General features: G+C 43.9%; 12 non-coding genes across 12 annotated transcripts; all 12 read left to right on the top strand.

Moving 5' to 3' along the window:
• Positions 1–1,841: 1,841 nt before the first annotated feature.
• On the top strand, positions 1,842–1,923 carry trnas-gcu (transfer RNA serine (anticodon GCU)). Its single transcript has one exon. It is a non-coding gene; the product is annotated as a tRNA-Ser (tRNA).
• A 784-nt stretch (positions 1,924–2,707) lies between these two features.
• On the top strand, positions 2,708–2,789 carry trnas-gcu (transfer RNA serine (anticodon GCU)). The gene has a single exon. It is a non-coding gene; the product is annotated as a tRNA-Ser (tRNA).
• A 792-nt stretch (positions 2,790–3,581) lies between these two features.
• Positions 3,582–3,663, top strand: trnas-gcu (transfer RNA serine (anticodon GCU)). Its single transcript has one exon. It is a non-coding gene; the product is annotated as a tRNA-Ser (tRNA).
• A 792-nt stretch (positions 3,664–4,455) lies between these two features.
• Positions 4,456–4,537, top strand: trnas-gcu (transfer RNA serine (anticodon GCU)). Its single transcript has one exon. It is a non-coding gene; the product is annotated as a tRNA-Ser (tRNA).
• A 784-nt stretch (positions 4,538–5,321) lies between these two features.
• Positions 5,322–5,403, top strand: trnas-gcu (transfer RNA serine (anticodon GCU)). The gene has a single exon. It is a non-coding gene; the product is annotated as a tRNA-Ser (tRNA).
• Positions 5,404–6,195: 792 nt separating this feature from the next.
• Positions 6,196–6,277, top strand: trnas-gcu (transfer RNA serine (anticodon GCU)). The gene has a single exon. It is a non-coding gene; the product is annotated as a tRNA-Ser (tRNA).
• Positions 6,278–7,069: 792 nt separating this feature from the next.
• On the top strand, positions 7,070–7,151 carry trnas-gcu (transfer RNA serine (anticodon GCU)). Its single transcript has one exon. It is a non-coding gene; the product is annotated as a tRNA-Ser (tRNA).
• A 784-nt stretch (positions 7,152–7,935) lies between these two features.
• On the top strand, positions 7,936–8,017 carry trnas-gcu (transfer RNA serine (anticodon GCU)). The gene has a single exon. It is a non-coding gene; the product is annotated as a tRNA-Ser (tRNA).
• Positions 8,018–8,801: 784 nt separating this feature from the next.
• trnas-gcu (transfer RNA serine (anticodon GCU)) lies at positions 8,802–8,883 on the top strand. The gene has a single exon. It is a non-coding gene; the product is annotated as a tRNA-Ser (tRNA).
• Positions 8,884–9,667: 784 nt separating this feature from the next.
• trnas-gcu (transfer RNA serine (anticodon GCU)) lies at positions 9,668–9,749 on the top strand. Its single transcript has one exon. It is a non-coding gene; the product is annotated as a tRNA-Ser (tRNA).
• Positions 9,750–20,317: 10,568 nt separating this feature from the next.
• On the top strand, positions 20,318–20,399 carry trnas-gcu (transfer RNA serine (anticodon GCU)). The gene has a single exon. It is a non-coding gene; the product is annotated as a tRNA-Ser (tRNA).
• A 777-nt stretch (positions 20,400–21,176) lies between these two features.
• Positions 21,177–21,258, top strand: trnas-gcu (transfer RNA serine (anticodon GCU)). The gene has a single exon. It is a non-coding gene; the product is annotated as a tRNA-Ser (tRNA).
• The last annotated feature ends 3,115 nt before the right edge of the window (positions 21,259–24,373 follow it).

Here is a 24,373-nt window from a genome sequence, read left to right as displayed (position 1 = left end):
TGGTGGTGGTACCCCAACATGGCTGGATGCTGTCTTTGTTTGAAATAACTAAAGATGCTAACTAGCATTACCTGTAAGCTACATTTTGTTTATATAGTAAAGCATCAATACAATACAAGCTAGGTGCTTTCCAGAGAGCAATCACATGACCCCCAAACAACTGTCAAATAAACAATGGCAAGGAACAACCCCCCTTTCAGAGATAAGACCTACCTGCTGAAAAACAGGTGGCTACAGCAAGAAGAGGAGTGAGATAGAAAAGAAAGGATGAAGAACAGGGAAAGGTGAGACACCGATATGTTGTCAAAGGTAAAACAAGTGCAGATATATTAGTATTAATGAACCATTAACAGGAGAACTAACAGTTCTATGTAAATATGACTGTTACCTGGTTAGTTGTTGGACTACAGAGACCACTATATAAACAGGTGTAGACAGCACACATTGATGTCTAGTTGAACCGCATCATCGATGACTAGTTTGATGAGGACTAGTTGAATAATGGCTAGTTAAATAAGTAATCGTTGAATTGGGCAGTGGTGTAAAGTAACGAACTACAAGTACTTCGTTATTTTACTTAAGTAAGATTTTTGAGAATTTGTACTTTTATTGATACTTTCATTTTTCTGTACTTTTACTTTTACTTCGTTACATTTTCAAGGAAATAATCGTACTTTTAATCCGCTACATTTAAAATTGGACACGTCGTTACTCGCTACAAATTAAAGAACAGCACAGCGGGGGCTGATTTATGGTTCCGCGTTACACCGGCGCAGAGCTACAGCGTAGGGTACGCAGCGACGCACACTCTACGCCGTAGCCTACGTCGTAAGGTGTGCGTCGATTTAACGCGGAACCATGAGGCGGACGTGAAGGAAGGGGGGCGCGTGGATATACCGAGAAGGAGCCGCAGCTCCCGGGAGAGTTGCGCCGCAGAGGCGGGCCGGACGGCCGGAGGAACCGCCGTCGCGTCGAGTACCGAGGAGGACTGAAGCCTGAATTATGGTTCCGCGTTAAATCGACGCAGAGCCTCGCCGTAGGGTACGTTGGTGTAACGCGGTACCATAAATCAGCCTTGAGCGGCAGCCGACGCGTGTCCATGCGCACCATTCTTTGATTCCACCCCTTCTAAGGTGGTTTTGGCATTTAAAAGTTCAAAAGTCTCATCCTTTATCAGCTGGGGTTGCTTAATGTCGTCACTGCATACTACAGGCTGGGGGTGGACCTGTCAGCGGGGCCAGTGGGGTACAGCAGCAGTGATGAGCAAAGGGAGAAATTAAAATGGGGTAATGGAAACAAACACTAAAGGGGTCAGAATAATATCACCATTATTTAGAGTTGTAAGCAAATTCTTGGATTCTTCATTTCTTTGCAATCCTTTTGAAAATAATTTTGTACTTTGAATTTTGTACTTTGTACTTTGTACTTTTTACTTTTGTACTTGAGTACATTTTAACCCATGTACTTTTTGTACTTTATTATATTTAAGTTGAGGTACTTTTATACTTTTACTTAAGTAATTTTCTTAATGGGTACTTTTTACTTTTACTTAAGTAATTTTCAAGCAGAAAATTTGTACTTTTACTTAAGTACAATATTTTTGTACTTTTTCCACCTCTGGAATTGGGACTAGTTGAGTAAGGACTAATTGAATAAAGAAGAGTTGAATGAGGGCTAGTTGAGTATGGACTTGTTGAATGAGTTTTAGATGAGCAAGGACGAGTTAAATAAGGGTTAGATGAATGAGGGCTATTTGATAAAGATTGGTTGAATGATCACGGATTGAGTAGGCACTAATTGAATTAGCAGTAATTGATTAGGGACTAGATTAACGAGCACTAGACGAGGTGGCCGAGTGGTTAAGGCGATGGATTGCTAATCCATTGTGCTCTGCACGCATGGGTTCAAATCCCATCCTCGTCGGGCTTGCTTCTCCTGTGCTTTGAGGTGTTCCTTGGAGTTACTATGCGGTGGTGGTATCCCAGCATGGCTGGCTGATATCTTTGCTTCGAATAACTTAAGATGCTCAGTAGCATTACCTGTAAGCTACATTTTGTTTATATAGTAAAGCATCAATACAATACAAGCTAGGTGCTTTCCAGAGACCAATCGCATGACTCCCAAACAACTGTCAAATAAACACTGGCAAGGAACAACCCCCCTTTCAGAGAGAAGACCTACCTGCTGAAAAACAGGTGGCTAGAGCAAGAAGAGGAGTGAGATAGAAAAGAGAGGATGAAGAACAGGGAAAGGTGAGACACCGATATGTTGTCAAAGGTAAAACAAGTGCAGATATATTAGTATTAATGAACCATTAACAGGAGAACTAACAGTTCTATGTAAATATGACTGTTAGTTGTTGGACTACAGAGACCAATATATAAACAGGTGTAGACAGCACACATTGATGTCTAGTTGAACTGCATCATCGATAACTAGTTTAATGAGGACTAGTTGAACAATAGCTAGTTAAACAAGTAATCGTTGATTTGGGACTAGTGTATTAAGGACTAATTGAATAAAGAAGAGTTGAATGAGGGCTAGTTGAGTATGGACTTGTTGAATGAGTTTTAGATCAGCAAGGACGAGTTAAATAAGGGTGAGATGAATGAGGGCTATTTGATAAGGAGTAGTTGAATGATGACGAGTTGAGTAGGCACTAATTGAATTAGCAGTAATTGATTAGGTACTAGATTAACAAGCACTAGACGAGGTGGCCGAGTGGTTAAGGCGATGGATTGCTAATCCATTGTGCTCTGCACGCATGGGTTCAAATCCCATCCTCGTCGTGCTTGCTTCTTCTGTGCTTTGAGGTGTTCCTTGGATTTACTATGTGGTGGTGGTACCCCAACATGGCTGGATGCTGTCTTTGTTTAAAATAACTAAAGATGCTAACTAGCATTACCTGTAAGCTACATTTTGTTTATATAGTAAAGCATCAATACAATACAAGCTAGGTGCTTTCCAGAGAGCAATCGCATGACCCCCAAACAACTGTCAAATAAACAATGGCAAGGAACAACCCCCCTTTCAGAGATAAGACCTACCTGCTGAAAAACAGGTGGCTAGAGCAAGAAGAGGAGTGAGATAGAAAAGAAAGGATGAATAACAGGGAAAGGTGAGACACCGATATGTTGTCAAAGGTAAAACAAGTGCAGATATATTAGTATTAATGAACCATTAACAGGAGAACTAACAGTTCTATGTAAATATAACTGTTACCTGGTTAGTTGTTGGACTACAGAGACCACTATATAAACAGGTGTAGACAGCACACATTGATGTATAGTTGAACCGCATCATCGATGACTAGTTTGATGAGGACTAGTTGAATAATGGCTAGTTAAATAAGTAATCGTTGAATTGGGACTAGTTGAGTAAGGACTAATTGAATAAAGAAGAGTTGAATGAGGGCTAGTTGAGTATGGACTTGTTGAATGAGTTTTAGATGAGCAAGGACGAGTTAAATAAGGGTTAGATGAATGAGGGCTATTTGATAAAGATTGGTTGAATGATCACGGATTGAGTAGGCACTAATTGAATTAGCAGTAATTGATTAGGGAATAGATTAACGAGCACTAGACGAGGTGGCCGAGTGGTTAAGGCGATGGATTGCTAATCCATTGTGCTCTGCACGCATGGGTTCAAATCCCATCCTCGTCGGGCTTGTTTCTCCTGTGCTTTGAGGTGTTCCTTGGAGTTACTATGCGGTGGTGGTTTCCCAGCATGGCTGGCTGATATCTTTGCTTCGAGTAACTTAAGATGCTCAGTAGCATTACCTGTAAGCTACATTTTGTTTATATAGTAAAGCATGAATACAATACAAGCTAGGTGCTTTCCAGAGACCAATCGCATGACTCCCAAACAACTGTCAAATAAACAATGGCAAGGAACAACCCCCCTTTCAGAGATAAGACCTACCTGCTGAAAAACAGGTGGCTAGAGCAAGAAGAGGAGTGAGATAGAAAAGAAAGGATGAAGAACAGGGAAAGGTGAGACACCGATATGTTGTCAAAGGTAAAACAAGTGCAGATATATTAGTATTAATGAACCATTAACAGGAGAACTAACTGTTCTATGTAAATATAACTGTTACCTGGTTAGTTGTTGGACTACAGAGACCACTATATAAACAGGTGTAGACAGCACACATTGATGTCTAGTTAAACCGCATCATCGATGACTAGTTTGATGAGGACTAGTTGAATAATGGCTAGTTAAATAAGTAATCATTGAATTGGGACTAGTTGAGTAAGGACTAATTGAATAAAGAAGAGTTGAATGAGGGCTAGTTGAGTATGGACTTGTTGAATGAGTTTTAGATGAGCAAGGACGAGTTAAATAAGGGTTAGATGAATGAGGGCTATTTGATAAAGATTGGTTGAATGATCACGGATTGAGTAGGCACTAATTGAATTAGCAGTAATTGATTAGGGACTAGATTAACGAGCACTAGACGAGGTGGCCGAGTGGTTAAGGCGATGGATTGCTAATCCATTGTGCTCTGCACGCATGGGTTCAAATCCCATCCTCGTCAGGCTTGCTTCTCCTGTGCTTTGAGGTGTTCCTTGGAGTTACTATGCGGTGGTGGTATCCCAGCATGGCTGGCTGATATCTTTGCTTCGAATAACTTAAGATGCTCAGTAGCATTACCTGTAAGCTACATTTTGTTTATATAGTAAAGCATGAATACAATACAAGCTAGGTGCTTTCCAGAGACCAATCGCATGACTCCCAAACAACTGTCAAATAAACACTGGCAAGGAACAACCCCCCTTTCAGAGAGAAGACCTACCTGCTGAAAAACAGGTGGCTAGAGCAAGAAGAGGAGTGAGATAGAAAAGAGAGGATGAAGAACAGGGAAAGGTGAGACACCGATATGTTGTCAAAGGTAAAACAAGTGCAGATATATTAGTATTAATGAACCATTAACAGGAGAACTAACAGTTCTATGTAAATATGACTGTTAGTTGTTGGACTACAGAGACCACTATATAAACAGGTGTAGACAGCACACATTGATGTCTAGTTGAACTGCATCATCGATAACTAGTTTAATGAGGACTAGTTGAACAATAGCTAGTTAAACAAGTAATCGTTGATTTGGGACTAGTGTATTAAGGACTAATTGAATAAAGAAGAGTTGAATGAGGGCTAGTTGAGTATGGACTTGTTGAATGAGTTTTAGATGAGCAAGGACGAGTTAAATAAGGGTGAGATGAATGAGGGCTATTTGATAAGGAGTAGTTGAATGATGACGAGTTGAGTAGGCACTAATTGAATTAGCAGTAATTGATTAGGTACTAGATTAACGAGCACTAGACGAGGTGGCCGAGAGGTTAAGGCGATGGATTGCTAATCCATTGTGCTCTGCACGCATGGGTTCAAATCCCATCCTCGTCGTGCTTGCTTCTTCTGTGCTTTGAGGTGTTCCTTGGATTTACTATGTGGTGGTGGTACCCCAACATGGCTGGATGCTGTCTTTGTTTGAAATAACTAAAGATGCTAACTAGCATTACCTGTAAGCTACATTTTGTTTATATAGTAAAGCATCAATACAATACAAGCTAGGTGCTTTCCAGAGAGCAATCGCATGACCCCCAAACAACTGTCAAATAAACAATGGCAAGGAACAACCCCCCTTTCAGAGATAAGACCTACCTGCTGAAAAACAGGTGGCTAGAGCAAGAAGAGGAGTGAGATAGAAAAGAAAGGATGAATAACAGGGAAAGGTGAGACACCGATATGTTGTCAAAGGTAAAACAAGTGCAGATATATTAGTATTAATGAACCATTAACAGGAGAACTAACAGTTCTATGTAAATATAACTGTTACCTGGTTAGTTGTTGGACTACAGAGACCACTATATAAACAGGTGTAGACAGCACACATTGATGTATAGTTGAACCGCATCATCGATGACTAGTTTGATGAGGACTAGTTGAATAATGGCTAGTTAAATAAGTAATCGTTGAATTGGGACTAGTTGAGTAAGGACTAATTGAATAAAGAAGAGTTGAATGAGGGCTAGTTGAGTATGGACTTGTTGAATGAGTTTTAGATGAGCAAGGACGAGTTAAATAAGGGTTAGATGAATGAGGGCTATTTGATAAAGATTGGTTGAATGATCACGGATTGAGTAGGCACTAATTGAATTAGCAGTAATTGATTAGGGAATAGATTAACGAGCACTAGACGAGGTGGCCGAGTGGTTAAGGCGATGGATTGCTAATCCATTGTGCTCTGCACGCATGGGTTCAAATCCCATCCTCGTCGGGCTTGCTTCTCCTGTGCTTTGAGGTGTTCCTTGGAGTTACTATGCGGTGGTGGTTTCCCAGCATGGCTGGCTGATATCTTTGCTTCGAGTAACTTAAGATGCTCAGTAGCATTACCTGTAAGCTACATTTTGTTTATATAGTAAAGCATGAATACAATACAAGCTAGGTGCTTTCCAGAGACCAATCGCATGACTCCCAAACAACTGTCAAATAAACAATGGCAAGGAACAACCCCCCTTTCAGAGATAAGACCTACCTGCTGAAAAACAGGTGGCTAGAGCAAGAAGAGGAGTGAGATAGAAAAGAAAGGATGAAGAACAGGGAAAGGTGAGACACCGATATGTTGTCAAAGGTAAAACAAGTGCAGATATATTAGTATTAATGAACCATTAACAGGAGAACTAACTGTTCTATGTAAATATAACTGTTACCTGGTTAGTTGTTGGACTACAGAGACCACTATATAAACAGGTGTAGACAGCACACATTGATGTCTAGTTAAACCGCATCATCGATGACTAGTTTGATGAGGACTAGTTGAATAATGGCTAGTTAAATAAGTAATCATTGAATTGGGACTAGTTGAGTAAGGACTAATTGAATAAAGAAGAGTTGAATGAGGGCTAGTTGAGTATGGACTTGTTGAATGAGTTTTAGATGAGCAAGGACGAGTTAAATAAGGGTTAGATGAATGAGGGCTATTTGATAAAGATTGGTTGAATGATCACGGATTGAGTAGGCACTAATTGAATTAGCAGTAATTGATTAGGGACTAGATTAGCGAGCACTAGACGAGGTGGCCGAGTGGTTAAGGCGATGGATTGCTAATCCATTGGGCTCTGCACGCATGGGTTCAAATCCCATCCTTGTCGGGCTTGCTTCTCCTGTGCTTTGAGGTGTTCCTTGGAGTTACTATGCGGTGGTGGTTTCCCAGCATGGCTGGCTGATATCTTTGCTTCGGATAACTTAAGATGCTCAGTAGCATTACCTGTAAGCTACATTTTGTTTATATAGTAAAGCATGAATACAATACAAGCTAGGTGCTTTCCAGAGACCAATCGCATGACTCCCAAACAACTGTCAAATAAACACTGGCAAGGAACAACCCCCCTTTCAGAGAGAAGACCTACCTGCTGAAAAACAGGTGGCTAGAGCAAGAAGAGGAGTGAGATAGAAAAGAGAGGATGAAGAACAGGGAAAGGTGAGACACCGATATGTTGTCAAAGGTAAAACAAGTGTAGATATATTAGTATTAATGAACAATTAACAGGAGAACTAACAGTTCTATGTAAATATGACTGTTAGTTGTTGGACTACAGAGACCAATATATAAACAGGTGTAGACAGCACACATTGATGTCTAGTTGAACTGCATCATCGATGACTAGTTTAATGAGGACTAGTTGAACAATAGCTAGTTAAACAAGTAATCGTTGATTTGGGACTAGTGTATTAAGGACTAATTGAATAAAGAAGAGTTGAATGAGGGCTAGTTGAGTATGGACTTGTTGAATGAGTTTTAGATCAGCAAGGACGAGTTAAATAAGGGTGAGATGAATGAGGGCTATTTGATAAGGAGTAGTTGAATGATGACGAGTTGAGTAGGCACTAATTGAATTAGCAGTAATTGATTAGGTACTAGATTAACGAGCACTAGACGAGGTGGCCGAGTGGTTAAGGCGATGGATTGCTAATCCATTGTGCTCTGCACGCATGGGTTCAAATCCCATCCTCGTCGTGCTTGCTTCTTCTGTGCTTTGAGGTGTTCCTTGGATTTACTATGTGGTGGTGGTACCCCAACATGGCCGGATGCTGTCATTGCTTCAAATAACCTAAGATTCTCAGTAGCATTATCTGTAAGCTACTTTTTGTTTATATAGTAAAGCATCAATACAATACAAGCTAGGTGCTTTCCAGAGAGCAATCGCATGACCCCCAAACAACTGTCAAATAAACAATGGCAAGGAACAACCCCCCTTTCAGAGATAAGACCTACCTGCTGAAAAACAGGTGGCTAGAGCAAGAAGAGGAGTGAGATAGAAAAGAAAGGATGAAGAACAGGGAAAGGTGAGACACCGATATGTTGTCAAAGGTAAAACAAGTGCAGATATATTAGTATTAATGAACCATAAACAGCAGAACTAACAGTTCTATGTAAATATGACTGTTAGTTGTTGGACTACAGAGACCACTATATAAACAAGTGTAGACAGCACACATTGATGTCTAGTTGAACTGCATCATCGATGACTAGTTTAACGAGGACTAGTTGAACAATAGCTAGTTAAACAAGTAATCGTTGATTTGGGACTAGTGTATTAAGGACTAATTGAATAAAGAAGAGTTGAATGAGGGCTAGTTGAGTATGGACTTGTTGAATGAGTTTTAGATCAGCAAGGACGAGTTAAATAAGGGTGAGATGAATGAGGGCTATTTGATAAGGAGTAGTTGAATGATGACGAGTTGAGTAGGCACTAATTGAATTAGCAGTAATTGATTAGGTACTAGATTAACGAGCACTAGACGAGGTGGCCGAGTGGTTAAGGCGATGGATTGCTAATCCATTGTGCTCTGCACGCATGGGTTCAAATCCCATCCTCGTCGTGCTTGCTTCTTCTGTGCTTTGAGGTGTTCCTTGGATTTACTATGTGGTGGTGGTACCCCAACATGGCCGGATGCTGTCATTGCTTCAAATAACCTAAGATTCTCAGTAGCATTATCTGTAAGCTACTTTTTGTTTATATAGTAAAGCATCAATACAATACAAGCTAGGTGCTTTCCAGAGAGCAATCGCATGACCCCCAAACAACTGTCAAATAAACAATGGCAAGGAACAACCCCCCTTTCAGAGATAAGACCTACCTGCTGAAAAACAGGTGGCTAGAGCAAGAAGAGGAGTGAGATAGAAAAGAAAGGATGAAGAACAGGGAAAGGTGAGACACCGATATGTTTTCAAAGGTAAAACAAGTGCAGATATATTAGTATTAATGAACCATTAACAGCAGAACTAACAGTTCTATGTAAATATGACTGTTAGTTGTTGGACTACAGAGACCACTATATAAACAAGTGTAGACAGCACACATTGATGTCTAGTTGAACTGCATCATCGATGACTAGTTTAACGAGGACTAGTTGAATAATGGCTAGTTAAACAAGTAATCGTTGAATTGGGACTAGTTGAGTAAGGACTAATTGAATAAAGACGAGTGGAATGAGGGCTAGTTGAGTATGGACTTGTTGAATGAGTTTTAGATGAGCAAGGACGAGTTAAATAAGGGTGAGATGAATGAGGGCTATTTGATAAGGAGTAGTTGAATGATGACGAGTTGAGTAGGTACTAATTGAATTAGCAGTAATTGATTAGGGACCAAATTAATGCGCACTTGACGAGGTGGCCGAGTGGTTAAGGCGATGAATTGCTAATCCATTGTGCTCTGCACGCATGGGTTCAAATCCCATCCTCGTCGTGTTTGCTTGTCCTGTGCTTTGAGGTGTTCCTTGGAGTTACTATGCGGTGATGGTATCCCAACATGGCCGGATGCTGTCTATGCTTGAAATAACCTAAGATGCTCAGTAGCATTGCCTGTAAGCTACATTTTGTTTATATAGTAAAGCATCAATACAATACAAGCTAGGTGCTGTCCAGAGACCAATTGCATGACCCCCAAACAACTGTCAAATAAACACTGGCAAGGAACAACCCCCCTTTCAGAGAGAATACCTACCTGCTGAAAAACAGGTGGCTAGAGCAAGAAGAGGAGTGAGATAGAAAAGAAAGGATGAAGAACAGGGAAAGGTGAAACACCGATATGTTGTCAAAGGTAAAACAAGTGCAGATATATTAGTATTAATGAACCATTAACAGGAGAACTGACAGTTCTATGTAAATATGACTGTTACCTGGTTAGTTGTTGGACTACAGAGACCACTATATAAACAGGTGTAGACAGCACACATTGATGTCTAGTTGAACTGCATCATCGATGACTAGTTTAATGACGGCTAGTTGAATAAGTGATCGTTGAATTGGGACTAGTTGAGAGAGGACTAATTGAATAAAGACGAGTTGAATGAGGGCTACAGGCTGGTGCTGGTGAGCAGAAGGCTCGGTCTCCCATGGTGCGGAGTCTGGTTTTTGGGACTCGGAGGAGCAGCTGCCTGTAGATCTGAGGGAACGGGTGGAGGTTTGTGGAGTGATGAGGTCTTCTAGATATGGTGGTGCGTGTCCATTGATGCATTTGTGGGTAATAATCCACAATCCAGGCGACCAGAAATCAAGTTTTTCCATGCCTTTTTTCCCCCATTCCTGCCCCGATAAGGTCTTTCAGTCGAGCAAATTTTGTAGCTTTAAATCCGTTTCCCAAAAACCAGCAAAATTGTTTAAAATGTTGCATAGCCTTGTGGAGAAGCCCCTGTCATGAACATTTGAACCATTGCCTGCTCAGACTTGTGATGCTCCAGTGTGGTAGTATGCCATGTACTGTGGCAAAGTTTGCTGTATTGGTGAAACTCTTGGCGTGCAGGCTTACAGCCATCAGCCACTCCCCGTTTGACTAAACCTGTGCAAGTTTCAAAAGGTGAGCTTTGCAACTAGGAGGATTCTTTTAGTCCCGTCCCAAAACCAACCACCTTTTAAAATACATTTTATCTGCAATGTGGTCATAATTCTAAGCAGTCCCATATTGGTCTACAGCACTTTCCCCAGGAACCATGGCCATGTGGAGGCTCTGGCAACCACCAACCTTCTGCAAGTGAAGGTCTAAGCAGCATCCATGCTTAGACTGCACAGCAATGCTACCAACATCAGGATATGGCTTGTAATGCCAGACCTTCAGGACACAGATTGATGTGGGGAGTAATCTTTATTGGCCAAAGGTGATCAGAATCTTTTATGCAGAGGACATTTCTTACAGCCTTGAGACACCTAAGCATTTCCTGCAGAAGTCTAGGAGGCAGCTTGGAAGACCTTTTTCTGCTGCACAGAACCATGGTCGTCAGAAGCATGCTCTGTCAAGTAGTGGACGGCCTGTGAGTAGTCTTTGCCCTTCTCATGGTGCTGGCTGAAGGTAGTCTGGGTGCCAGGAGGGTACAGGCCATACAGGAGTTTGAAGTCAAAGTCTGGATTGGGGGAAGCCGAGAAACCACCCACACCAAACTGGGGAACCACCACACTTGTGAATCCCTGCTGTCCTTGGCCCAGTTGGTCAGCTGGATAGCCAAATTCTTCCGTCTGCCGCTGGAAGTTGCCAAGTTCAGCTTCCCTCATAACACTGGCAGCTTCTCCTGCCTGGAATCTAGGTTCAGGTGGTGGTAGAGGGGGTGATGGGAGAAAGTCACTGGCATCCATGGTCTGGGCATCATCTGCTGCTTCAGTCAAGCTTTGGGGAGGAACAGCCCACTCGGTTTCTGTGGAGAAAAGAGTCAGGATACAGTACCCAACCACAAGACTAGTACCATGCATCAGACTTATTTGGTAGACAAGACTGACCTGCTCCAGTCAGCCCTGAACCAACAGATCCTGATTGAAAGGGTACAGAAGAACCAGAGACAACATAGCCAGGCTGAAGGGGAACAGCAGACCCAGTACCGACAGCTCCTGCCTGAAGGGGCACAAGTGACCCAGTACCGACAGCTCCTGCCTGAAGGGGCACAAGTGACCCAGTACCGACAGCTCCTGCCTGAAGGGGCACAGCAGACCCAGTACCGACATAGTATGCCACAGCAGGTGCAGCCGAGTCCAGGCTGCTCCCTACTGGAGTTGTGTAGCCAACAAGCTGAGGGGGGTTAGGGTTTTGGACAAATACTGGTGCAGATACCAGTCTAGGGGCACTGTAGAGTACTGGTGCTGAGTGACCTGTGGGTGCTCCCTGGTAGGAGGCAAAGTTGCCACCAGCACCGCTGCCACCACCACTCTGTTGGTGAGATTTTGATCCTGGGGACAGAAAACAGAAGATTTAAGCTGAGTGTGATACAACTACACATGCCATGTCTTCAGCAAACCATAGCCTACCCTTCAAATGCATCCCACATGACTCCACAATCAACAACACACAGAGGGAAACCCTGAAAAACAAGAACACAACATCAGAAACTTCTAGAACCAGCTGGAAACAGTTGCTGCCAACCAAGACTGTAGCAAACCTCAGGAAGAAGCCTGCAGTCTTCATAATGAAAGTCAGAAGTAAAGGAGTCTCTTCTTCTTCTTCTTCTTCAGGTTTATTGGCGGTTGGCATCCAGTTTTTCCGGTGCATTACCGCCCTCTTCTGGATCATTCTCGTGGTCCAGCCTACTGACACTGATTCATACCCTCATTCTCTGTTTGACTATATTCTTTCAAATAATCTAGTGTCTCTTAAAAACTCAAGTAATGCTTTCACATGTTTCCTAGTCTTCATTCCTAACATACTTTTAATATTAATTTCCTGTTCTCCCAATTCTCTCAATTTATTATTCATAATCTCCCTTTCCATCTCATATCTCCCACAACTCAGTAAAACATGCTCTATTGTCTCATCTTCTTGACACTCTTCACACAAGCCATTCTGATGTTTCCCTATAACCTTCAAGTTTTTGTTTAGGGCACTATGCCCTAATCTTAGCCTTGTAAATACGATTTCTTCTCTTCTTTTCCCAAAGTAAAGGAGTCAGCACAGCTGAGAGTTTTTAAATGTTGCCAGGGACCAGTTCTGACCAACCACAGCTTAACGGGCTAACGACACACAGCTGCTGTGGTCTGACTCCAAGGAACCATTCTTACCTCAGCTGATGCTACAACTGACTACGTTTACATGGACCACAATACTCCCAACATAACCAGATGGAGGAAAGAGTTGCATTAAGAAATGTATATGTAAATAGCAACATTAAACTAATCAAGTTAGTTTTTTCAGTAAGTGATAATCACATTAAGGTAGGTGGAGTATCCCGACCATAAACTATATTTAGATGGACAACAGCAATCAGATTATTGCCTGTAACCAAATAAACGTTGTCCTCATGTTTGTTCTGGGTCTACCATGGCTTTTCAGGAGCTGTCAATAGTGATTCTGGGTCAGATGCCAGTGACCTTCTCCCTTCACCCTCTCTACCACCGACTGGACCAGGGGCCTCATGTACAAAGAGTGCGTGGATTTCAATGCGCGTGTAATTCTTGCGTTTTTCAAAACTGTGCGTACGCCCAAATCAATGCACGTTTCTTTGAACATCACAATAAACGTGGATTTGAGTGCACATGCGGGAGCACAACATTCCGCTCAATCCTCCCTCAAATACATACAATTGAATATGATAATGAGGATAATTATCCATTAAAAAACGCTCATCCTGGTCCGGTCTCCGCTCCCTATTGGTAACAGAACTTTGATATGCCCGCACGAAAAGGGAAACAACAAGGGACACAGTTACAGCAATATATAACTCCGTTCACAAGAGGCAGCCTCAACATGGCCGACAGAGCAGCAGCGACCCCACAAGGCAAGACACCTGGCCCGAGGCCGCTCTCTCCCTGCAGATGCTCCGAGAGGAACTTCAAACTTCCAGAGAAGCGGTGCTGACACAGATAAAGGCTGAAATCATGGCATCGTCTCAAGGAGTTAAAAATGACATTGAGTCTCTCCGCGCGCAGACAACTGCGGACATACAAGCTTTACGAGAAGAACTGAGCGGTGAGCTGACACAGCTCCGCTCCTCACAGGCCGAGACGGCTAACACACAGAAGGAGATTGAAACCACGCTCAACGACACCATGAACAGAGTAATCTCCAGAGGTGTGGACTCGAGCTAGACTCGAGTCATGAATTTGATGACTTTAGACTCGACTTGACAAAATGTTAAGACTTGCAACTTGACTTGAACTTGAGAAGACTTGCTACTTTCACCAAAACACAAAGATTAAAAAGTATGTTAATAACGAACGCGCTCTGTGTGTGTGTGTGTGTGTGTGTGTGTGTGTGTGTGTGTGTGTGTGTGTGTGTGTATGCATTTAAGCTGTAAGCTGTTTACCTGCCCTGTCAAAACTGAGGGACAGCATTGTGAGCCTGAAAGCTGACCTAAAAGAGAAGGACAAAATCCTTATGGATTTCTCCACAGTTGCCACGACTCAGTCAAAATTTATCGCTCACCTGAGAGCATCCGGTACCGGTGATCGGCCATGACGGCCATCTCGCCATGGACAATACCACCCTGCCATGGACCGGATCTCCCACCCCCGGATCTCCAGCACCAGCACTCGCTGGGCTCCGCTGGCTCCAGCAGGGAGCCAAGCCGAAATCCTCGGCACCCTCCACCTTCTGTCTCCGTCCCGCGGAGTGGCAGTGCTCCATCAGGGAGGAAGGAGCGGCGGCTCCAGCGCCGGTGAGCTCGACGCCGCTCAGGCTGGAGAAATCCTGGGCCGTGGTGACCAGAGGCACCAGGCGTCCATCTCCCCCTGCCCCGCAACCGGATCTCCCACTGGACAACAGGTTCGACGTCCTGAGCCTGCAGGATTTCCCGCCGATGGGAGCGCGTCCCGGCTCTCCGCCGGGACCGGTCCATCCAGCAGGTCGTAGCTCTCGCCAGCCCAGGAACCGGGATCTGCGGGCCCAGCCTGGCTCGGCTTCTCCGTCTCGGCCAGGAGCAACCGCGGGCTGGCGTCAACAACCCCGGGTCCCCTCCCGCCAGAGGCGCAGCTCCAGGCAACCCGCGGAGCAGCGCTCCCCACCTGTACTGGTCCCCGGGACCGCGGAGCAGCGCTCCCCACCTGTACTGGTCCCCGGGACCGCGGAGCAGCGAACCCCACCTGTACTGGTCGTCGGGACCTCGATGGTCCGGCATGTGAGGGTGCGGGGCGGCCGGACCTTCTGCCACCCCGGAGCCCGCGTCAAGGATGTGGAGTCCGCCGCCCTGCGCCTGTGTGATCAGCACAGCTCGGCCTCCACGCTGGTCCTGGAGGCCGGGATCAATGACCTGAGAAACCGGCAGTCGGAGGTCCTGAAGCAGGAGTTCAGGGCCATGGTGGACCGCCTGCTGGACACGGGGAAGCGGCTGGTCATTTCCGCGCCCTTCCCCCGCCGCGCTACGGGGACGTCACCACCAGTCGCCTCCACCAGCTGCACCGGTGGCTGAAGGGATACTGCTTGGACCAAGGTATCCCATATGTGGACAATTTTATGGCTTTTTTAAACAGACCCCACCTTTTTAAACATGACGGCCTCCACCCAAACCAGGTGGGGTCACGGCTTTTATCAGTAAACATTGACTTGACAGTCCAGTCCTGCACCACCTCATGACTCACCGCTAACACACAGACACATAGGAGCACATCTCACTCACCCTCACCCACCACATACACCAACACCACACACACCTGTACAGCACCACCACCACCCCTGTCACCAGAATCTCTGGACACCCACACTATAAAAACCATCATTTCACACAGAAAAACAAACCACAGCAATGTTTTTAGATCCAGCTATGTTTTTAATGTTCCATTAAATCGTCATGATGAGCGTGCGTTCGGCACAGACATCAAGATGGCTGTGCTGAACGTGCGCTCTCTTTTAAACAAATTTTTTATTATAAATGATTTGATTTTAGACAGGAAACTGGACTGTATTCTCCTTACAGAGACATGGCCTGGCACAGATCCACCTGTTGTTCTCACTGAGGCCTCCCCACCAGATTTTAACTTTCTATTTTCCACCAGGGGGGGCAAGAGAGGGGGCGGAACTGCATCAATAACAAAAATCACTATGTCATCCAATGCAGTTCCTTTTAACAGCTACACATCATTTGAATATCATGCTTTTGTTTTTAGCAACCCCCCAATTCTTTGCATAACAGTCTACAGGCCCCCCCAGTACTCCACCTGTTTTATCAGCCAATTCTCTGAACTTTTATCAATTATTCACACCTCTTACAACAGGATCTTAATAACTGGTGATTTTAATCTGCACTTAGACGACATCTCAGACTCAGTATCCAGAGAATTTTTAAACCTTTTAAACTGTCTAGATTTTAAGCAACATGTCACACAGCCGACCCACAGCAGAGGGCGCACCCTGGACCTGATCATAACCTACGGCCTGTCCCTGGGTGCGTGCTCTGTTGTGGACCTGGCTGTGTCTGACCATTTCTGCGTGTTTTTTAACATCACCAGTTTTAACCAGCGGGAGGCCCCGGTGAGAACGGTGAGGAAACGTAACCTAACTCCTGAAGTGGCTGCAAATTTTATCCAGATTTTACAGAACACTCCTGCAGAGATTTTACCAGCACCCTGTGATTTTATTGTTGACAATTTTAACAAAATACTCAAAACAACGCTGGACTCAGTGGCTCCGATTTTAACCAAAAGAATTAGCAGAAAACCTACACCCCCATGGAGAACTGAGGAAATAAAGAAACTAAAAAGAAACTGCAGGAGTGCTGAAAGGAGATGGAGGAAATCAAAATTAACCATACACTATGACATTTTATGCCAACTCCTTAAAAACTACAATAATACTATTAAAAAAGCAAGAACTTCACATTTCATAAACTTAATTTTAAATAACAAAAACAATTCAAAATTCCTATTCTCCACAATAGATTTTTTAACAAATGGAAACCCTGACAGATCCCATAAGACAGCAACAGATCATTACTGTGAGGATTTTGCAGACCACTTCAGGGGTAAAATTGATGACATTAGATCCAGTCTTTTATCTCAACAGATTTTAACTCTTAACACACCTTGATCAGTGCTTTTATCTGAGGAAACACTGGAGAGTTTTGCCTTGGTTGATGCGGGGACACTTTGTAGAGTTTTCTCCAAGGTAAAGCCCACAACCTGCCTTTTAGACCCCATTCCCACACCGTTTTTTAAAACACTCTATGAATTCTTTGAGGAACAGCTTTTGTATTTGGTCAACTGTTCTCTTCAGACGGGTGTCTTCCCCACCGCCTTTAAAACGGCGGTGGGGAAGCCCCTTCTGAAGAAGAGTGGGTTGGACCCCAATGTTTTAAATAACTACCGGCCTGTATCCAACTTACCGTTTTTAAGTAACATTTTAGAAAAACTTGTTTTTAATCAAGTGAATGAATTTTTAAACTCAACACACATTTTAGAGGCTCATCAGTCCGGTTTTAGGATGAACCACAGTACAGAGACAGCACTTTTAAAGATTTTAAATGACATTAGGTGCAATTTAGATAACCAAAAACTCACAGTCTTGGTTCTGCTGGATCTAACCGCCGCCTTCGATACAGTAGACCATCACATTTTATTAAACAGACTGAAGCACCTGGTCGGCCTCTCTGGTACTGTTCTCAAATGGTTCACGTCCTACCTCACTGATCGTAGTTTCTTTGTAAGTATGGATACATGTTCCTCAGGAATCTATAAGATAAGGTGTGGGGTTCCCCAAGGGTCAATTTTAGGTCCAACTCTTTTTAATCTGTACATGCTGCCCCTTGGGGACGTCATCAGGAGACACGGCATCAGCTTCCATAGTTACGCTGACGATACGCAACTGTACATCGCCGTGTCTCCTGATGACACTGGACCAATTGATGCCCTTTTTAACTGTATTTTAGACATCAAGTCATGGATGGCAGCAAACTTCCTACAGCTCAACCAGGGCAAAACAGAGATTTTACTCATCGGTCCCGAAGGCCAGAGAGAGAAACTTTTACCAAAGTTACAGGATTTTAAACCCTCAAAATCAGTTAAAAATCTGGGCGTGATTTTTGACTCTGAGCTCACTTTTATTCCACATATTAAAAACATAACAAAGATCGGTTTTTACCATCTTAAGAACATAGCCAGAGTCCGCCCGTTTCTCTCTCAGGCCAGTACGGAGGTGCTAATGCATGCTTTTATCTCATGTCGTTTAGATTACTGTAACGCCCTGCTCTCTGGTCTTCCCAAAAAGAACATTCTACAATCTACAATTATTACAGAACTCAGCCGCACGCGTGCTGACTAGGACCAGAGGGCGGGAGCACATTACACCTGTTTTAAAATCGCTGCATTGGCTCCCCGTGCGTTTCAGGATCGATTTTAAGGTTATTTTACTAGTTTTTAAGTGTCTTAATGGTCTTGGGCCTTTTTATTTGTCTGCACTACTTTTACCCTATCGACCCTCACGGACCCTGAGGTCCTCCGGTGCTGGCCTTTTAACCATACCAAAAGTTAGAACCAGGACACACGGGGAGGCGGCATTCAGTTTTTATGGTCCCCGATTGTGGAACAGCCTCCCGGAGAACCTCAGGGCCGCAGAGACTGTTGATGTTTTTAAAAAGAGGCTCAAGACCCATCTCTTTAATCAGACTTTTAACTGACTCATTTAACTCTTTTAAATTTTTTATGCTCACCCTTATTTCAATTGGATCTTACTGCTCTGTTTTATACTTAGTTTATCCTTTTTTTATCATAATTTATTTTCATTGTTTTATCTTAATGTTTTATCTAAATATTTTAGTCGTTATTTATGGTCTATTTTATACATTTTACTGTCTTATTCCTTTAGTTTTTAATGTCTTGCTTTTTAGACATACTTTTAGGATTTTACGTTATGTTATACTTTTTAAACTCTATTAGTGTATTTTATCCTGCTTTCTTGTAGCTTTTATCTCCAGTGTTTCCTCATGGGGAGCCTCCATGCTGGGAGTGACTCTGGCCTGCAGGGGGTCGTCCTGGGGGTGGTTCTGGCCTGGATGGTTGTGGAGCTCTGCACCACGGCTTCACCGCTGTGGTGTGGACTCCTCTATCCGTCCGGGCCGGGATGGTCTCTGTGGGCCCCCCCCCCCCCTTGTAGCTGCGGGCTATGAGACCTCCTGGCCTGGACGGCTCCCTGTTACCGTTTCCTCACCTGGATCCTCTGTGCCTAGCCATGTCTGCACCGTGTGTCTGCTTGTGTCTGTCTGTGTGTGTGCGGGGAGGGGGAGGGGAGGGGGGGCATTAATACATTTTATGTTTATGTTTATGTTTTATGTTATGTATATGTTTGTGGAAAGCACTTTGTGTTACATTTTTTGTATGAAAGGTGCTTTACAAATAAAGTTTGATTTGATTTGATTTGATTTGTGTGTGTGCGAGCTGGCAAAGCAACCAATCAAATTAGATCAACGTTGCGACAGCATCCAATCAAATTGCAGGACAACCAATGACGAAGAAATGGTAACCAAAGCGCCGGTTTGCAAAAATGATACCGAAGATAATTTCGTTTGGGTACAAAAACTATGAGGTGGTGAACAAAAAAAGAAATTGCGGTGTGCAAAACATGCGGGTCGAAGATCACAGACGGAGAGGCAACAACTTCCAACTTCGTTCGACATCTGAAGTTGCACAAAGAATGGTAAGTAGAGCTGGCGAGCTAATGCTCAGCTAACGTTACTTTATCTGCTAAGTAAAGTAACTTTTCTAGCTGTAGTTAATGATGCTGTACTGGTAATGTTACATTGCAAACACGGTAATCTGTTGCGTCCACTGCGTTCACTCCCCGACTCCTACTTTGATAAACAGGTGTAGACAGCACACATTGATGTCTAGTTGAACTGCATCATTGATGACTAGTTTAATGAGGACTAGTTGAATAATGGCTAGTTAAATAAGTAATCGTTAAATTGGGACTAGTTGAGTGAGGACTAATTGAATAAAGACGAGTTGAATGAGGGCTAGTTGAGTATGGACTTGTTGAATGAGTTTTAGATGAGCAAGGATGAGTTAAATAAGGGTGAGATGAATGAGGGCTATTTGATAAAGCATCGGTCACCAACCCTGGTCCTCGAGGGCCGGTGTCCTGCATGTTTTAGATGTTTCCCTGCCTTAACACACCTGATTCTAATTAATCATAGTCATCAGCTTGTCATCAAAGTCTGGATAGTTCTGTTAATGACACCGTCACTTGTATCATGGTGCAATGAAGCAGGGAAACATCTAAAACCTGCAGGGACACCGGCCCTCGAGGACCAGGATTGGTGACCCCTGTGATAAAGGGTGGTTGAATGATGACGTGTTGAGTAGGCACTAATTGAATTAGCAGTAATTGATTAGGGACTAGATTAAGGAGCACTAGACGAGGTGGCCGAGTGGTTAAGGCGATGGATTGCTAATCCATTGTGCTCTGCACGCATGGGTTCAAATCCCATCCTCGTCGTACTTGCTTCTCCTGCGCTTTGAGGTGTTTGTTGGAGTTACTATGAGCATGGCTGGATGCTGTCTTTGCTTGAAATAACCTAAAATGCTCAGTAGCTTCGCCTGTAAGCTAGATTTTGTTTATATAGTAAAGCATGAATACAATACAAGCTAGGTGCTTTCCAGAGACCAATCACATGACCCCTAAACAACTGTCAAATAAACACTGGCAAGGAACAACCCCCCTTACAGAGAGAAGACCTACCTGCTGAAAAACAGGTGGCTAGAGCAAGAAGAGGAGTGAGATAGAAAAGAAAGGATGAAGAAGAGGGAAATGTGAGACACCGATATGTTGTCAAAGGTAAAACAAGTGCAAATATATTAGTATTAATGAACCATTAACAGGAGAACTAACAGTTCTATGTAAATATGACTGTTACCTGGTTAGTTGTTGGACTACAGAGACCACTATATAAACAGGTGTAGACAGCACACATTGATGTCTAGTTGAACTGCATCATCGATGACTAGTTTAATGAGGACTAGTTGAATAATGGCTAGTTAAATAAGTAATCGTTGAATTGGGACTAGTTGAGTAAGGACTAATTGAATAAAGAAGAGTTGAATGAGGGCTAGATGAGTATGGACTTGTTGAATGAGTTTTAGATGAGCAAGGACGAGTTAAATAAGGCTGAAATGAATGAGGGCTATTTGATAAGGAGTAGTTGAATGATGACGAGTTGAGTAGGCACTAATTGAATTAGCAGTAATTGATTAGGGACTGGATTAATGAGCACTAGACGAGGTGGCCGAGTGGTTAAGGCGATGGATTGCTAATCCATTGTGCTCTGCACGCATGGGTTCAAATCCCATCCTCGTCGTGCTTGCTTCTCCTGTGCTTTGAGGTGTTCCTTGGAGTTACTATGTGGTGGTGATATCCCAACATGGCCGGATGCTGTCTTTGCTTCCAATAACCTAAGATGCTCAGTAGCATTACCTGTAAGCTACATTTTGTTTATATACTATAGCAACTACACAATACAAGCTAGGTGCTTTCCAGGGATCAATCGCATGATGTTTTTAGGCCTGTTTTAAAATTGTCCAAGTTCTGTGGAGCCCTCAACTGGGCGGAGAGACTGTTCCACAGGCTGGTGCTGATGAGCAGAAGGCTCGGTCTCCCATGGTGCAGAGTCTGGTTTTTGGGACTCGGAGGAGCAGCTGCCTGTAGATCTGAGGGAACGGGTGGAGGTTTGTGGAGTGATGAGGTCTTCTAGATATGGTGGTGCGTGTCCATTGATGCATTTGTGGGTGAGTAGCAGGATTTTGTAGTTGATCCGGGAGGAGACAGGGAGCCAGTGTAGCGTGTCAAGAATGGGAGTGATGTATTCATATTTCCGGACTCTCATCAGGACCCTGGCAGCAGCTGTTCTGAACATATTGCAGCCTCTGGATGTTCTTGCCAGGGATCCCGAAAAAGAGTCCGTTGCAGTTGTCCAGCCTTGAGGAGATAAAGGCATGTACCAGTTTCTCTGCATCTGGTAGGGTTAGATGGGGCCGGAGTTTGGAGATGTTCCGGAGGTGGTAGAATGACGTTTTGCATAGTTGTTGTATGTGGTTGTTGAAAGTGAGGTGGGGGTCAAATCGAACCCCCAGATTTGTGACTGAGTTGGATAGAGGAATGACCAGGCCGTTGAAGGTGAGTTGGGATATGGATGAAGTCTGGATTTGATGTGGTGCTAAGAAAGGGCGCCTCAGTTTTGTTACTGTTCAACTGAAGGAAGTTGTTACTCATCCATGCCTTTATCTCCTAAAGACAGATGGTGAGAGATGACAGGGCTGCAGAGGGAGTGGGGGCAGTTCTTATGTAGAGTTGCGTGTCATCAGCATAACAATGGAAGGATATCCCATGTCTGCTGATGACACGACCAAGTGGGAGCAGGTAGGTAATAAAAAGAATTGTGGGACGCCACAGGTGAAAGGGAGCAGCCTGGATTTAAGTCATTCTGGTCGTTTGGGTTTATCGCCTTCCTAAATGTCCTTTGTGTTTTGGCTACTTACTCCAGTTATTTCTTTAGAAATAAAGGTATTCCCTGAAGTTTTTTCAATGTGACGTTATCTGTTCCAGTCATATATTTAACAATCATTTAACTGGATAATCAAACTGCCAAAAAAAAAGAATCAAGTGTAATTGTTTACAAAATAAATTAAAACAGTGCTCTCAATCTGTGTATCTTGTTTTTTCTGAGCAATAATTTAACAAGGAATGAGACAAAGCTTCAAAGGTGAAAGAGTAACGAGCCATATTTAATCATATAAAAACATACAATAAGCATATAAAAAATACATTTATATAAAAACCTACTTTTGGGGGGTTTTCATCTCCTTCCACAGACTTGCCACCAACAGCAGCCATGGATGGTTACGCTCAGCAGTAGGTCCTGGTGGAGTTTTTTTCCACTGCGCTGCGGAACATGGTGTCTGATGTGCAGCCGTTGAGCCTCAAAAACCTGGTCTCTCGGTGAGATAATCCACAATCCAGGTGACCAGAAATCAAGTTTTTCCATGCCTTTTTTCCATTCCTGCCCCGATAAGGTCTTTCAGTCGAGCAAATTTTGTAGCTTTAAATCTGTTTTCCAAAACCCAGCAAAATTGTTTAAAATGTTGCATAGCCTTGTGGAGAAGCCCCTGTCATGAACATTTCAACCATTGCCTGCTCAGACTTGTGATGCTCCAGTGTGGTAGTATGCCATGTACTGTGGCAATGTTTGCTGTATTGGTGAAACTCTTGGCGTGCAGCTATCTGCCTGCAGGCTTACAGCCATCAGCCACTCCCCGTTTGACTAAACCTGTGCAAGTTTCAAAAGGTGAGCTTTGCAACTAGGAGGATTCTTTTAGTCCCGTCCCAAAACCAACCACCTTTTAAAATACATTTTATCTGCAATGTGGTCATAATTCTAAGCAGTCCCATATTGGTCTACAGCACTTTCCCCAGGAACCATGGCCATGTGGAGGCTCTGGCAACCACCAACCTTCTGCAAGTGAAGGTCTAAGCAGCATCCATGCTTAGACTGCACAGCAATGCTACCAACATCAGGATATGGCTTGTAATGCCAGACCTTCAGGACACAGATTGATGTGGGGAGTAATCTTTATTGGCCAAAGGTGATCAGAATCTTTTATGCAGAGGACATATTTCTGCCAGCCTTGAGACACTTAAGCATTTCCTGCAGAAGTCTAGGAGGCAGCTTGGAAGAGCTTTTTCTGCTGCACAGAACCATGGTCGTCAGAAGCATGCTCTGTCAAGTAGTGGACGGCCTGTGAGTAGTCTTTGCCCTTCTCATGGTGCTGGCTGAAGGTAGTCTGGGTGCCAGGAGGGTACAGGCCATACAGGAGTTTGAAGTCAAAGTCTGGATTGGGGGAAACCGAGAAACCACCCACACCAAACTGGGGAACCACCACACTTGTGAATCCCTGCTGCCCTTGGCCCAGTTGGTCAGCTGGATAGCCAAATTCTTCCGTCTGCCGCTGGAGGTTGCCAAGTTCAGCTTCCCTCATAACACTGGCAGCTTCTCCTGCCTGGAAGCTCGGTTCAGGTGGTGGTAGAGGGGGTGATGGGAGAAAGTCACTGGCATCCATGGTCTGGGCATCATCTGCTGCATCAGTCAAGCTTCGGGGAGGAACAGCCCACTCGGTTTCTGTGGAGAAACAAGTCAGGATACAGTACCCAACCACAAGACTAGTACCATGCATCAGACTTATTTGGTAGCCAAGACTGACCAGCTCCAGCCGGTCCTGAACCAACAGCTCCTGCTTGAAACGGTACAGAAGAACCAGAGACCACATAGCCAGGCTGAAGGGGCACAAGTGACCCAGTACCGACAGCTCCTGCCTGAAGGGGCACAAGTGACCTAGTATCGACAGCTCCTGCCTGAAGGGGCACAAGTGACCTAGTATCGACAGCTCCTGCCTGAAGGGGCACAAGTGACCCAGTACCGA

The sequence above is a fragment of the Cololabis saira genome, chromosome 23, assembly GCF_033807715.1.
Source record: "Cololabis saira isolate AMF1-May2022 chromosome 23, fColSai1.1, whole genome shotgun sequence".
Lineage (NCBI taxonomy): Eukaryota > Metazoa > Chordata > Actinopteri > Beloniformes > Belonidae > Cololabis > Cololabis saira.
This window is presented reverse-complemented; position numbering and strand designations above follow the sequence as displayed.